Here is a 14,075-nt window from a genome sequence, read left to right as displayed (position 1 = left end):
TTTCGCTTCTTTTAGGGAGGCGCCCAGAAGTGAGAGTGCTGGATCATATGGTAATTCTATCTTTAATTTTGGGGGGAAACCACCCATACTGTTTCCATAGCAACCTCACGCATTCTTGTGAGGAAATGCCACCCCTACTTAAGCCAGACACAAAGTCCCCCAGGGAATGAGAACTGGAGCCTTCTGGAGATGGAACACCATCTCTGGGTGGAAAAGAAGGGCTTGTGTTTTTCGAGTTTCACCTCTTGCTTCTCTGTCTCCTAACTCCCACCCTGAACATGAATAGCATCCGTATATTTAAGCCAAATTTCAAACCCACCAAGGCTGGGGCAGAGAAGAGCCCGGACTCCCTTGGTGGGATTGGAGGAGGGTAGAGGCCCAGATAGTAAGTTGGGGTGCACAGCCCTCTGTCCCCGTAATAAACACATCGTGTGACCCTGGGGGGATTTGGCATCTGTACTGAAGACTCATCAGATACCCAAGGAGAATCAGGTTTACACATTGAAGAAAAGTCCCCTTCAACCACTATCTCCTTCCACCCTCGCAGCCCCTACTTCGCTTGGAGAGAGGACAGCTCCTCTTGGAGCAAAGAGTAATTTAACCGATTCCTGCCATTACTTGATGCCATCTGCAGGGGGCAGCCTGGCACAGAGGAAAGTGAGGCTTTGGACTCCCAGAGACCTGGGTTTAAATCCTTCCTCCACTGCCTACTGTTCACGTGACTTTGGACATGTTCCTCAATTTCTTTGAGACTCATCTCAGAGTCCTTAAGACCAACGATGATCATGTTGACCTTTTCCCTGCTGTAAAGATGACATGCCATGGAGGACGTACAGTTCCAAGCCCAGCACCCAGAACCTAGGGATTCCATGGATATCCCTGCCTTCCTTCCTCTCCTGTCCTTCCTCAGTTGTTGACTTTGATCATGTTCTGCCAGAGTCCTCCTCGCCCCAGGCTTCCGTGGCCAGTCTTCAGAGGCCGTTTCTCACCAACAGTGGCTCCATTTTTTATTATTCCCGGATGGCCTCTTGGTCCCCGATTAGCTCAGACACATCTCTCTGGGGCCTCCCCATCCACCGGGTGACAGGGGCGGGGCGTGAAACCACCCACACTGGAGCTAACCCCAAAGCCAGGCGGTGCTCTCTGCTCTGCCATCTCCTACGGCTGCAGATTGTGCGAGGAGAGGGCGGCCGGCCCAGGTGAACACAGCCTGCCCAGGCCCAGTTTCATTTGGCTTTTGTTAGATTGGGTTACAAGCTTAACGTTACTTAACTGAAGAGGACTTTGGGGTGTGTGTGCGTGTGTGTGTGTGCGTGTGTGTGTGTGTGTGTGTGTGTGTGTGTGTGTGTTAATAGCAATTTGTGATAGATGCCTTTGGCGCCCACACATTCAATAACACCCACACTCACAAAAAAGAAGGGGGGAGGGGAGCCGTTTTATGGGAGATAACATAACTGCTTGCAATTTGGCTATTCATTGTATCTTTGGCATTTTATGTACTGCATTAGCGGAGGCAATTTCATGCATATGGATATAATGCATTAAGTGGAGGCATTTAAATATAGTGAAACTAATTTTATGATGATTAGTTGAAGGAAAACATTGCATTCGTATCATCTATATAGAAGCCAATTTGCATGAAAATGCCCAAAGTTGCTATGCCAACATTTTCTGTGCTGCTGGTCGGGGTCGTCTCCGAGTCAAGACTTTGTATTAAAAATCGGTCTCCAGTGCCCGTGTCTTTTAATTCATTGCAAGCTGTAGGCCATTTGCTCACAAAGCGCTCGCAGTAAAACAAATGAATAGCTAAAATACTCATTTGCATGATTCCCATTTGAAAACGATTCCCCTGAAATTAAAAAAGCGTGTTACTCGGTTGTGAAGATGGATGGGCCAGTGAGGCGGGCAATTAATATTTTCGGCGTTCTCTTTAAAGCCCTCCCAAGACTGAGAACAGCACATGCCAGACAAATTGGGCCCCACAACAGTTTCAGGGCCTCGGCGGCAGCAGCTTGCTTCCACTGTCTCCCCTTTATTGTCTCACTTACATTATGCAGTAATTAAAACTATTTACCATTCCTACTTATCCGCCATCTGCTACCACGGAAGGTTCCTCTTCTTTAGAAAGCCTTCTTAAAGAACCGCGGAGAGAGGGGAAGGCTTGGCACTGGCTGTGGAAAGTGGTTCCAGCGGTCTTCCCCCCTCCCCCTGCCACGTCCACCTGTCCCTCCGTGAAAGGAAAGACGCAGTGATGGAGGAGGTCGTGGGTGTGATACCGGTGCCTGGGCGAGCGGGTTGTGTCAGAAGGGGAGGAGGTGTTAGGGTACAGCTTCCTTCATCTTTGGGGGGAGAGTCTTGGTTTAGATCTGGGGTGATCCATAGGTGTAGGGGAAGCCTTGGCCTGCATCGTCAGGGCCTGGCGGCTTTGACCATGCAGTTGGGCTCTGGGGCAAAGCCACCAACTACAGTTGTCCAGGTTGTTCACTGCACAAGTGTGCCCAGCCCAGGGCGCTATAAAAGCTGAGGTCCGTCCTGGGATCCCTGCGCCAATCTGAGGTCCTGTGGGGCTGTGTCTGCCCTAAGACGGCTCCTTCTTCAAGTTCACACAAAGGCGCTCTGTGACCTAGCTGTGGCCTTGTCTGAGAGAAGCCATTTTGAAAGCAACCAAGTCGCTGCCTCTTTTCTGTGGCAACTGCCACCCCCAGATTGGTTCAACCATGGGGCCTGGCCTTGCACAGGCTTGACATTTGTTTGCAGAGGTGGAGCTGGGATGTCCAAAGAGCAGCCTCCGCCACAAGCATTTTCATTTCCTCCTGGGCCCAGCTCCCTAAGCAGGGAGAAAGCAAATGCCTCAGGATATGAAGATGGATTCTCACCAGGACAGCAGGCGGCCCAGAGCCTGCTCCAGGAGGACAAGGACTGCGTGGGGAGTGCTTTCCTCTCCTTTCCCGAGCGCGCCCCAGTGCTGGGCACACAGCACGTTTTCCAGAGAACTTGTTGAATGAAGTCCAGGGTGAAGCTTTTGGTTCTGACGTCACTACCCTGGGGTGAAGCCTCTTCTGGACTTCACCCAGCAGACTTGAGACTCACACCTCACCTTCCCATCTCAGTGGTCCTTTTCTGGAACTTAGCCAAAGGGTTCGCATTTGCCTAGAACGGAGCTTCCTGGCTGTGACTCTTCCGGCCCCCTTCCTCACCAGAGGCCTCGAGGCCATGAACTCCACATCTGGCCTAGGCCTGAACACCCCTTCCATCTCATCTCCGGGAACCTCACCTCTGCCTCTCTACACTCCCAGCCCCAGAGACCGCTGTCTCCGCCTCCGCTAACTTATGTGGCTGAGACACCTCCATCTCCAGGTGGCTCTGGAGCCTCCTGGCACTGGTAGGTCAGAGAGGATGCCTGAACACTCAAAACGAAGTCATAATGCTTTCCCGAAGATGTTGCTTGCAGGTGCACCCAGGAAGGGTGAATTTCAAACGAGGGCTTTGTCCAACAATGGTGTGGATGTTAATGGCCTTGGAGGTGCTGAGTCCCACATCATTGTCCCTAAAGGTGTGGTGGCATCTGGGAGTCACACATCAGAATCTCCACCCCCAAGCCAGAGGCCCCTCCCAGGCACTGGGAGCTCTCCTGTTTCTAGGCTAACTAGAAACTCATTCTCGCTAATAGGACACAGAAGGAATGGGACCGGATGGTGCAGGTTATATAATTAAAGCAAATACACACACGTGTGGGGGAAAAGGCACGATTTAACCCAGGGACAATTCTTTCTAAGGCTCGGCCACAGCCAGGAAGGGAGCAAGGAGTGCCTTCTGGGGCCTCTCAAATGCTGTCACATCAGCGGATGCTTATACCACCAGCAGGAACTGCCTGCCCAAACCTTAGCCCCCATCTCCCTGGGCCCCTGCAGACTGGCCAACGTGCCAGACACAACCAGTGTGCTGGAAAGGGCCCTGACCTTGGCCATAGCCATGGGTTGGAATCTCCCTCTGCCACTGATTGTCTGACCCCAGGGCGGCCCTCAAAAGTCTCTGCTAGTCTCAGTTTTCTCATCCCCTGAATGGGGTTTCGTGCATGCCTGTCTTGAGACACGAGTTAATGCTTGCATCATATTTCAGTGCCCGGTCCGCGTCCCCAGAGCAAGACTGTGCTGTCCTGGAGTAGACGCAAGAAGGAAGCGTCTCGTACACCAAGTGCGGCAGGTGCAAGTGTTTGAGGCTGTCGGTTGCCCTTCCTGACACCTGCAGAGTCCATCGCTGCAATTCAGACCCAGGTGCTTGAAAAACCGGGCCGGGCCTCGCTGAGGACGGGCCGCGTGTTTACGCCCAGAGCACCCGCTCTGCGCCAAGCCCTGTGTCACGTGAGTGACCTCCCTCCGATTCTTTTTTTTTTCTTTTTTTTCCCTAGTTTATTTTTGAGAGAGAGAGAATGAGTCGGGGAGGGGCAGAGAGGGAGGGAGACGCAGATCTGAGGCAGGCTCCAGACTCCGAGCTGTCAGCACACAGCCTGACTCAGAGCTCGAACCCATGAACCGTGAGATCACGACCTGAGCCCAGGTCGGACCTAAGCGGCTGAGCCACCCAGGCGCCCCCCTCCCTCCAATTCTTGTGGTCCTCATTCAACTGATGGAAAAATTAGGTTGAGTCCCAGAGCCCAGGGCACTTCCTAACTTGCTGTGTAACATCAGGAAAGTCACTTGCTCTCTCTGAACCTCCATCTCCTGATTTCCACCTCACATCTGCTGCAGTCCCCCTCCCCACCATGCCTGTCAAATTCTCTGCTGGCTGCGAAGCTGCATCTCCCGGTAAATCATTGTAATTATTATTGTGAAGCTTTGTTGTTAAGACATGAGTGAGAGAGAGAAGCATTCCTAGTCACCAAAGAAGACATTAGTAAAAGTAACCCCCAAAGCGGGAATATGGAAGGGAGCGGGGAGAAGAGGGCAGAAAATGCAAAGTTAACCCCTCTGAAACCGCCTTGGAGGGATTGGCTGGAGGAAAAGAAGGGGGGAAAGCCTAATACCCACTTAGTAACCACCACTAAAGATCAATACTGGACCAAAATAGAATCCTACGTAGGAAATGATCTTGCTTCACAGCCCTGGGAAAAAAAAAAAAATTTAACATAGAGAAGCCATTTAAAGCAGAAAAAATATTTGTATGTAAAAGGAAATATTTTAGGTAGGAGTTGAATACCAAATGATTTTGGGTCTCTGTGGGGAGTAATGAGGCATAGCAAACACACAATTCTATATGCATGTAATATTATCATCGCACGCCTCGGAAAGCTTTTAAATCACAGAAATGCAGTTAGGGACCATTGTACAAAATAAACATCCCACTTGGTGTCTTGCCTGCCCTAAGTTCCTTGATCTAGAGCAGCACTGCCAGATTTTTACAGCCCCATAAATTAACGTGGTGCTGATTTGATTGAGCTAAATTAATAAGACTTGTGCTTTGTTGCAAAATAACTATTACAGTATGTTGTGGGGACGCACTGCCGATAAGGAAATTGCCGCCTTTAACAATCCCACTGAAGTTTCATGGAGGATTTCAAAACCGATTTTAATTAAAACAAAAGCCGATGTGTGGCAATAATGTGGGTGTTAAGGAGAGAAAATGCAAAATGTCTTTTTAAATCCATTTTAATATGTCTTAAGGACTGGATGATCGATGTGGTGAGAGCCAGCGGCTGACATCATGCTGGGATGCTGCCTGTGTTCCCTGCTTCGGGGACACTGGCACTTTGGGCCCGCCCTCGGGCCTCTGCGCTGGCTCATGACTTCCGGGGGAGGGGTCATCTCCTGAGTTGGGGCTCCAGCAGACAAGGAGCCTCAAAACTGGAGCCACTAGGGGCCTCGGGGTTGGAGGAGGCAGGAATCAGGGCCCGCAGTGCCTCTGGTGCTGGGCAGGAGTGTGCGTTTGGTTGGTCCGCCGGCCAGAGCCACATTCAGTCTGAACTTCTACTCCTCTGTTCCGTTAGCTGTGAAATGGGAATAACGCTAGAATTCACCTCACAGAGCTGCTGTGAGGCTGGTGCCTGGTGCACCAATGCCTGAAAAGGTAATTTGTTGACCGAGGAAACCCCAGCAACACAAATGCTAGTTTCCTTTTTACTTGATTTAAATCCGAGATGGTTAGCCCTTACCCGAGGTCCGGCTGTACACAAATGATACACAAAGACCAGGTAGTGATGTTTGGAGGCCCTGTGATGTCCTGGGTGCTGTTCTGAGCAACTTGTTCGCATGTGCTGTCCCCCGTGAATCTCAGAGGTGAAGGGAGGTGTCTGTATCACGCAGTGTAATAAGTGGTGAAGCTGGGATTTGAACTAGGCCCGAGTCACCCCAGCACCCTGCTCTGAACCACCAGTGGCCTTCAAACTTCTTTGAAAAATAATGCATTTTCCCATATGACCCAGTGTATACAGACACACACCCTTATAACTAAAGTAGAAGTTTCACAAATGTAATGTTTTTACATTACGTATGATGCATATAATGTTTTTATTATTCCATTTCTTTCATAAAAGAAACTGTTCATGACTCACTTAATGCTTTTGCAACCTGTACTTGAGACGCAACCTTTGGTTTGGAAAATGCCATACGCACTTGTCACTATGTGGGAGGCTTTCTGTGTGTACTCATTTGACCAGCCCACCTGCCCAGGAGGTGGGTAGTGGTGTGTCCATTCTAGAAACGAGAAGCTGAGGCTCAGGAGGGAGGAGTGGCTTGGCCGCAGCTCTGACCTTGCACCTTGTGATGGTTGTGTCTCGACCATTGCTACACTGTATGCTCCTTTGGGGAGTTACCACATCTGCCTGGTTCTTTCCCAGTGTCTGTCCAGTGCCTGGCATGGAGCAGCCCCCCACCCCGGGCACTGTTGAGTGAACGAATGAGTGGTACGGCCAAGCACCAGTTCCCATGCTGGGCTTCCATAGTCCACCAGGGTCCATGCCAGAATTCTCTCTGGCTTCTCTCTGGCTTCTCTCCGTACCCATCCTCCCTCCTTGGGGACAGGCCCTCCTTGTGTCTCCCAAAGGCAGGGCCAGCTTGGTCTGGCAGGCCTCTACCAGGTCACAGGTTATAGCTGACAGGACTAGAAAGACTTTCAGTGGGAGGGGAAGGGCTCTCTCAGGGACTCCAGTAGGGACACCCTGCAGGTGACCGCCAGGGGAGCCCAGAAGGAGGAAGTTGGAACCATTCAGAGGAGGCAGAGGGGAGAGTTCACGGGAGCCATGGAACTGAACTGATTCTCATCAGTAGGAGTCTGTGCGGAGGTGGGATCAGGTCCACATCCTGGTAGGGAGGCCGAAGTGTCCTCATTGGTTAATGAGGAGACATTTACAAGGCAGAACCAGCAGCCTTCTCCGGAAGTTTGCCTTAAACACAGACGGAACTTGGTTTGCCTGTCAACTCTGCTGGCCCAGGACTTGAGACCGAGCTGTGGGATCTTAACCATCCCAATGAGGGGGTCCTAAGGATCCTGACAGCGCTTGGGTCTGGTGGGAGGCCCAGCAAGAGGCTGGAGTGGGAGAGGGGCGTGGACGCAAGCTCCTAGGCATCCTGAGTACCTAGTGAAGGGCTAGGAGCTGTGGGGAGACCCTGGGAAGGAAGAAGGTGAGAAGAATGGACTGGAAGGGGGGGCAAGGCCCCTTAGGAGGCTCTCCAGTTTCCAGGCCCAAAGCTCCTTCCCCATAGGGAAATGTCCATCTCCCCTTGCCAGGGACACCAGTCCCTTGGCTATTTCTTCCTTGGGTTTTATACTGAAGTGGCTGCTCTGTTCTGTTCTAGAAGATTCCATGTGCTCCAGCAGCAACAAAGAGGAGACCCTAGCAGATGGATGAGCCAGCACTTTGAAGAGCTGGGTCCCGATGCCAACAATAAGTTAAGGTCACCTCATCCATGCCCTGGCCAAACTATGGCTGCCTCCTTCTGCGGGACACAAGAAAACCTCCTCTCTAAATCATACCTGTACCATTTGGGCTGTGGGGCCCATAGTTGCTCCCTCCCACTCACCACATAGCAGAACGATGAATCTCACTGCTTTGGAGCCACCATCCCTGCATCTAAACCCCAGGTTGGCTTCTTCCTAGCTGGGTGATCTTGGGCAAGTTATTTCAGTGCTCTCAGCCTTAGTCTACCCATCTGTAAAATGGGCTACGAATTCTACTTATCTTATAGGGCTGTTATGAAGACTAAATGAACCCATTCAGATGAAGTGAGGGCATCTAGTAAGCACCAGCAGGAGGTAGAATTATCATTTTTATTATCTTCTTCCTCGTACATGCACTGAGCAGGGTCTTAGCAAGGTCTGTACAGGGGGCGGGAGCCTGGGATAAAGAGCTGCATAAGACAAGGGCCTGCCTTTAAGGAGCTGAGTGCCCAGGGAGACAGATGGGGAAAAGCTGAAGAAATGCTGCTCTGGGACCACGACTTCAGACTCCAAATTTAGTGCTTCCCCTAAGAAGCCACAAAACAAAGATCCTGTCTCCTGCTTGCTGCTGGCACCCATTCCCCTCCCAGAACTACCGGAACAGAAGGAACCCCACACATGTCAACTGGGCTTTTCTCTCTTTATAGCTGGGGAAACTGAGGTCTGGCCGGGAAGGGGCTGGCTCAAGCCTTGCAGGGATGAAGTCAGACCCCACTGGGACCTAGCTCTCTCTGCTCTCAGACTGGGGCTCCCCCCCACTTCTCATAGGAACCCCCCAACTACATGCCCCCTCTTTTTGTTGCAGGAGGGGTTGAGAGGCAGAGAGAATAGGAGCCTTCTGGACGAGGCCCACTCATTCTCCCCAGGAGCTCTTAGACCTGACATTCACTGGATTTTTCCTTTTTGTTCCCTCATTTCATCTTTTTTTAAAAACAAAGTGTAATTAACATACAGTGTTATGTTCGTTTCAGGTGTACAATATAGTGACTTAACACTTCCATACATCACCCAGGGCTCATCCTGATAAGTGTCCTCTTAATCCCCTTCACCTACTTCACCCATCGCCCCCTCCTCCCCTCTGGTAGCCTTCTGTCTGTTCTCCGTATTTGGGTCTGTTGTAGTTTTGGTCTCTTGTTTTGTTTGTTTTGTTTCTTAAGGTCTACATTTGACTGAGATCATCTGCTGTTCATCTTCGTCTGGCTTATTTCACTTAGCATAATACACCCTAGCTCCATCCGTGTCGTGGCAAATGGCAACATTTCATTCTTTTTTGATGGCTGAGTAGTATTCCGGTGTGTATATTCACCACATCTTCTTTATCCATTCATCAGTCAGTGGACACTTGGGTTGCTTCCATATCCTGGCTGCTGTGGATAATGCTGCTTCAAAGACGGCGTGCATGTGCCTTTTGAACTTCATTTTACCTTTAAATCATCTTTTCTCTTCCTCTCATTTTAGGGTCTTACCATCTACCTCATTTTTTCTAATCCCGCATTACTATTTGGACTCCCTTTACCAATTCTCCCATTTTTTGCACTTAAATAATTAATTTACTGTCACTTTGACTTTTAGAACTGGAGCCACTCTGCCGGTTGCTCCAAGCGAGTCCCTCTCACTTATACAGCTTTGTATCTCCCAGATTCTAATATCTTATTTTTTAAATCCCATTGAAACTCCCTATTTTCAACTCTTGAGTTCCTTTTTTTTTTTTTAAGTTTTTTTTTTTAATGTTTATTTATTTTTGAGACAGAGAGACAGAGCATGAACGGGGGAGGGGCAGAGAGAGAGGGAGACACAGAATCGGAAGCAGGCTCCAGGCTCCGAGCCGTCAGCCCAGAGCCCGACGTGGGGCTCGAACTCACGGACCGTGAGATCGTGACCTGAGCTGAAGTCGGATGCTTAACCGACTGAGCCACCCAGGCGCCCCTTGAGTTCCCTTTAATATTTGTTTTTAAAAATTTCTATCATCTTATTCTCATTTTAATTTTGACCTTTTATAATTCTCTTATCCTACTTTTATTTTTAAAAAAACATTTATTCATTTTTGAGAGAGAGAGAGAGAATGGGGGAGGGGCAGAGAGAGAGGGGAACAGAGGATCTGAACGGGAATAGAGCCATCTGTGCTGATAGTGCAGAGCCCATTGTGGGGCTCGAACTCATGAACTGTGAGATCATGACCCGAGCCGAAGTCAGATGCACAATTGACTGAGCCACCCAGGCGCCCCTCTTATCCTACTTTTTATTATTTCTCCATTCTTTATTTTCTCGTCCTCTTTGTAACCCTTTTTACCTGGGAGTGGCCATTTATGACAGACAGCAAGATGAATGGGTGCAAGGGAATCATAATGAAGAAGGGCCCTGTGCATACCTGGGGATGGGTGGATGCGTCAGCTTCCCACTGTTTTTGTGGTTGGCAATCTGACGTGTCCATTTAAGGAAGGGGCATTGTATCCCTCAGTTAACTCAGTGTGGTCACAGGACCGGTTCTTTGGAATCAAGCTGCCTTCTGGCCATTCGTGTCAATTGAGACTTATGAAGAACCACAGGTCTTAAAACCCATAATCTTCACGGTGTCAAGGCCATGGATTTGGAACAACCGTGCCAACAGCATGTTTCTTGTTGATGGCACCTCCTGATATCAATCAATTTTCCACTCCTTTCCCCCCACCCCGACCCCAGTCCCAGCTGCCATCATCTCTCACCCTGTCCACTTCAACAGCCTTTGGACTGTCCATCTAAATTTGCACTGTCTCCAACTCCACACAGCAGCCACGACCTTTATCCTGGTGTGACATCTGACTGTGTCATCCTCCTGCTTAAAAGCCTCCAAGGACTGACAAAACAGTGGGAGGTTAGGAGAATCAGGACCATCCTTCCTGGAGAACACATACCAATTACTCAGGCGCATGAGCAGGGCTCACAGTTAGTGGGCTAGGAACCCCCACCGTCCTCAGCAGGACTTTTTGCCCAACAGCCACCATCCATCACTGCCACTACCCACTGGATTGGGCCATCCTGCTTCCTGCTTTCGTTTCTCAAATTGAGAAAACATGCTAATCTAGCGTTGTGAAGAAAGCATAGAACACCCTCTGTTTCTAGCAATATGACAGTTTGGGTCATTTAGACTAACCCTCAGGGTAGAAACAACTATAAATGTTGAATACAATGAAAGATATCTTCTTACAAGCATTAAAGAGCTGACAAGAGAGTAAAAAGCTACATGGCCAAAACCTCATTGACAGCAGGGGCTCTGAGAATGCTGCAGCTGCTTGTGCCTTAGGGCATTTGCCCAACCAGCAAACTTGAGCTTCAGCTTTGACATTGCCAAGGGTTCAGGGGAGAGAATATAAAACCCATCAGCAAAGATGGGGAGTCTAATAGGATGTTCTCCCTCATAAAGGTGGAACTCCAAAGGGAAACCCTCAGTGTATGTGTGAACCAAAAGAAAAATTGCCCAATCTCTCCCACACCCAGGGACTGTGAGAAAAATTGCCTTGGTTCTGAGCAGAAGAGAGAGTAAAAAGAGCCACCCGTGAAAAATGGATTTGTAGCCCAAATCTATATCACCTGAATAGTCAAAATAACTGTAGCCATGAACCTATGTAGTCTTGGACTGGCAAGACTTTAAGGTACCTGGAAGAAGTAAACACAGATCTTTTCATCCCAGTTTCCAAAAAATTACCAAAGACAATTTCCCAAGGAAAATGAACAACTCAGACAAAAAATAACCAAGTACCGAAGGAAGCAAGGCACCGGGAATGAGAACCCGAAGAAACAGCAGAAGCATATCTGCAAGATTTCAGATATTGGACTTATCAGATACAAAATATAAAACAACTATTTAAAAGGAGTAAAAAGATAAGGATGATAATATCTGCAGGGAACAGGAAAATGTTAAAACAAACAAAAAAAAACAGATATAGAGACTTAACAGATTGTAAAAAGAAGGAAATATCACATTTAGAAATGAAAAACATAATAATTGAACACTCTATGAATCTGTATAATAGTAGATTAGACATAGCTGAAGAGAGAATCCATGAACCGGATGAATGCAGCAAAGAGAAAAAGGAGATGGAGACTATCAAAGAGAAGTTAAGAAATATGGGAGATAAAATGATAAGATCTAATATATATCAAATCAGAGTTCCAGAAGGAGAAGCTTAAGAGAATGAGATGGAGGCAATGATTTAGGAAATAATGGCTAAGAATTTCCAGACCTGAAGAAAGATTTTGATCCATCATTTTGAGATACTTAATGAAACCCATAAAGTTTAAATAAATAAAATTCACACGTAGATTCCTCAGAGTGGAGCTTGGGAACACCAAGAACAAAGGAAAGATTTTTAAAGCTTCTGGAGAAGGAGGAAAACAGGTTACAATCTACTCAAAAGAAAAATGTAGATTAGCAGCTGACCTTCAGCAGCAGCTGTGGGAGCCAGAAGATAGTAGAATATTTTAGCATATTGTTGATTAAAAATAACCACCAACTTAGAATTCTGTAGTGAGTAAAAATGTCTTTCACGAATAAAATAAAATTAAGGCTATTCATATAAAAAGTAAGAAGAAAAAAATTTGCCATTCGCAGAGCCTTCACCAAAGGCAATGCCAAAGGTTGTACGAAAGGGAGAAGGAAAGTTATTCCAGAATGAGGAACAAAGTGTATAGACAGATGAAGAGCATAGAAGCTGGGAAGTATATAGGTAGACAAAATAAATACTAACTGCTTTAAGCTGTAACAATAGTGTTATTTGAGATTTTAAAAAAGATAACATTTAAAAAATGAAAACACCAACATCTAGGTCAGGGATTGAATGGATTTTAAAGTATTTTAACATCCTTGTACAGTCCTGGAGGATGCACTGGTTAATGTAGTGCACTGGTAATGTAATGCACTGGTAAATGATAGTTTTTGAGTACAGGTTGTTGTAATTTCCAGGTGAACTTTTAAGAATAAAAACAGAGAACACACCCGTTGAACTAATTGGAGGGGCAATTCTGAATGGTCCAAAAATATTCCATTAATACAAAAATACAAGAAAGGAGAGTACAAGGAACACAGTAAGGTGGGGCAAATAGAAAGCACAAAATAATGTAGGAAAACATCTAAAGTACAAAGATCCATCCAAATGAATGGAAGAAAACCTCTCATGCAAGTATTGAAAAAAAGCTGATAGAGCTGTATCCATATCAAACAGCATAGTGTCTAAGGCAAAAAGAATCATTAAAGATAAGAAGGCTTTTGTACAACAAAAAGGATAAAATGCAGTTACATGCAAAAACATGGGTGAAACTCACACGTAGTGATGAGTGAAAGAAGCGAGACACCAAAGCATCATTAAAGTACGATTCCATTGACATTAAGTTCAAAAAAACAAAAGCAGGAGAAACAACTAAACTGCATTGTTTAGTGACCCCACAATTGGTAGTAAAATTATAAAGAAAGGCAAGAAAATAAAAATCACCAAAGTCAGAATAGTGATTACATCTTGGGAGCAAAGCAGTTGTGATCCCAAGGGGGGCCACACAGGAGTTCTGGGGTGCCAGTGAAGTTCTAAGTCTAGTGGTCAGGGCTCATTTCATAATTATGCTTTACACTATATATATATAAAGTTAATGTATTTTTGCACAATTGATTTAACAACTGGAAAAAAAATGGACACTCTTGAGTTCTAGATCCTTTTCCAACATGTGGTGTCCATAAATTCTTTGATATTCCTCCTTTCAAGAGATGGAACCTAATTCTCCTCCCCTTGAATGTGGACTGGACTTAGTAGCTTGTTTCCTACAAATAGAATAATGTGGAAGTGATGATGGGTGATTTCAGAGACCAGGCCATAAAAGGTGCTATAAATTCTTCATTGTTTTCTCTTCCATTGCTTGCTCTGGGGGAAGCCATGTTGTGAGAGCATCACGTGATGAGGAACTTAGACTGTTAGCCAACAGCTCAGTGAAAGAGCTTCCTGGGCAGCAGATCCTCCCGCCCTAGTCAATGCTTGGATGACAAGCTGCTGTCACCAACATCCTGACTGTGACCTCACAAGAGACCCTGGGCCACAACCACCCAGATAGGCTGCGCCCAAACTTGTGTCACACAGAGACTATGAGTCAATAAATGTTTGTTTTTTTTTAAGTTGCTGAGT

At 47.2% G+C, this 14,075-nt stretch overlaps 1 long non-coding RNA gene across 5 annotated transcripts in view; it reads left to right on the top strand.

Moving 5' to 3' along the window:
- The window catches only part of LOC102971701, a 51,381-nt gene extending 43,119 nt beyond the window's left edge, over nt 1–8,262 (top strand). For 4 of the 5 annotated variants that reach the window (XR_006218563.1, XR_006218561.1, XR_006218560.1 and 1 more), the window contains 3 exons: nt 16–50; nt 4,120–4,361; nt 7,791–8,262. This is a non-coding gene — a long non-coding RNA (uncharacterized LOC102971701). Of the gene's footprint in view, nt 1–15; nt 51–547; nt 1,659–4,119; nt 4,362–7,790 lie in introns of those variants that run through there. The other variant, XR_006218562.1, reaches the window with a different exon arrangement.
- The last annotated feature ends 5,813 nt before the right edge of the window (nt 8,263–14,075 follow it).

Source organism: Panthera tigris, chromosome B3 (genome assembly GCF_018350195.1).
Source record: "Panthera tigris isolate Pti1 chromosome B3, P.tigris_Pti1_mat1.1, whole genome shotgun sequence".
Classification (NCBI taxonomy): Eukaryota; Metazoa; Chordata; class Mammalia; order Carnivora; family Felidae; genus Panthera; species Panthera tigris.
This window is presented reverse-complemented; position numbering and strand designations above follow the sequence as displayed.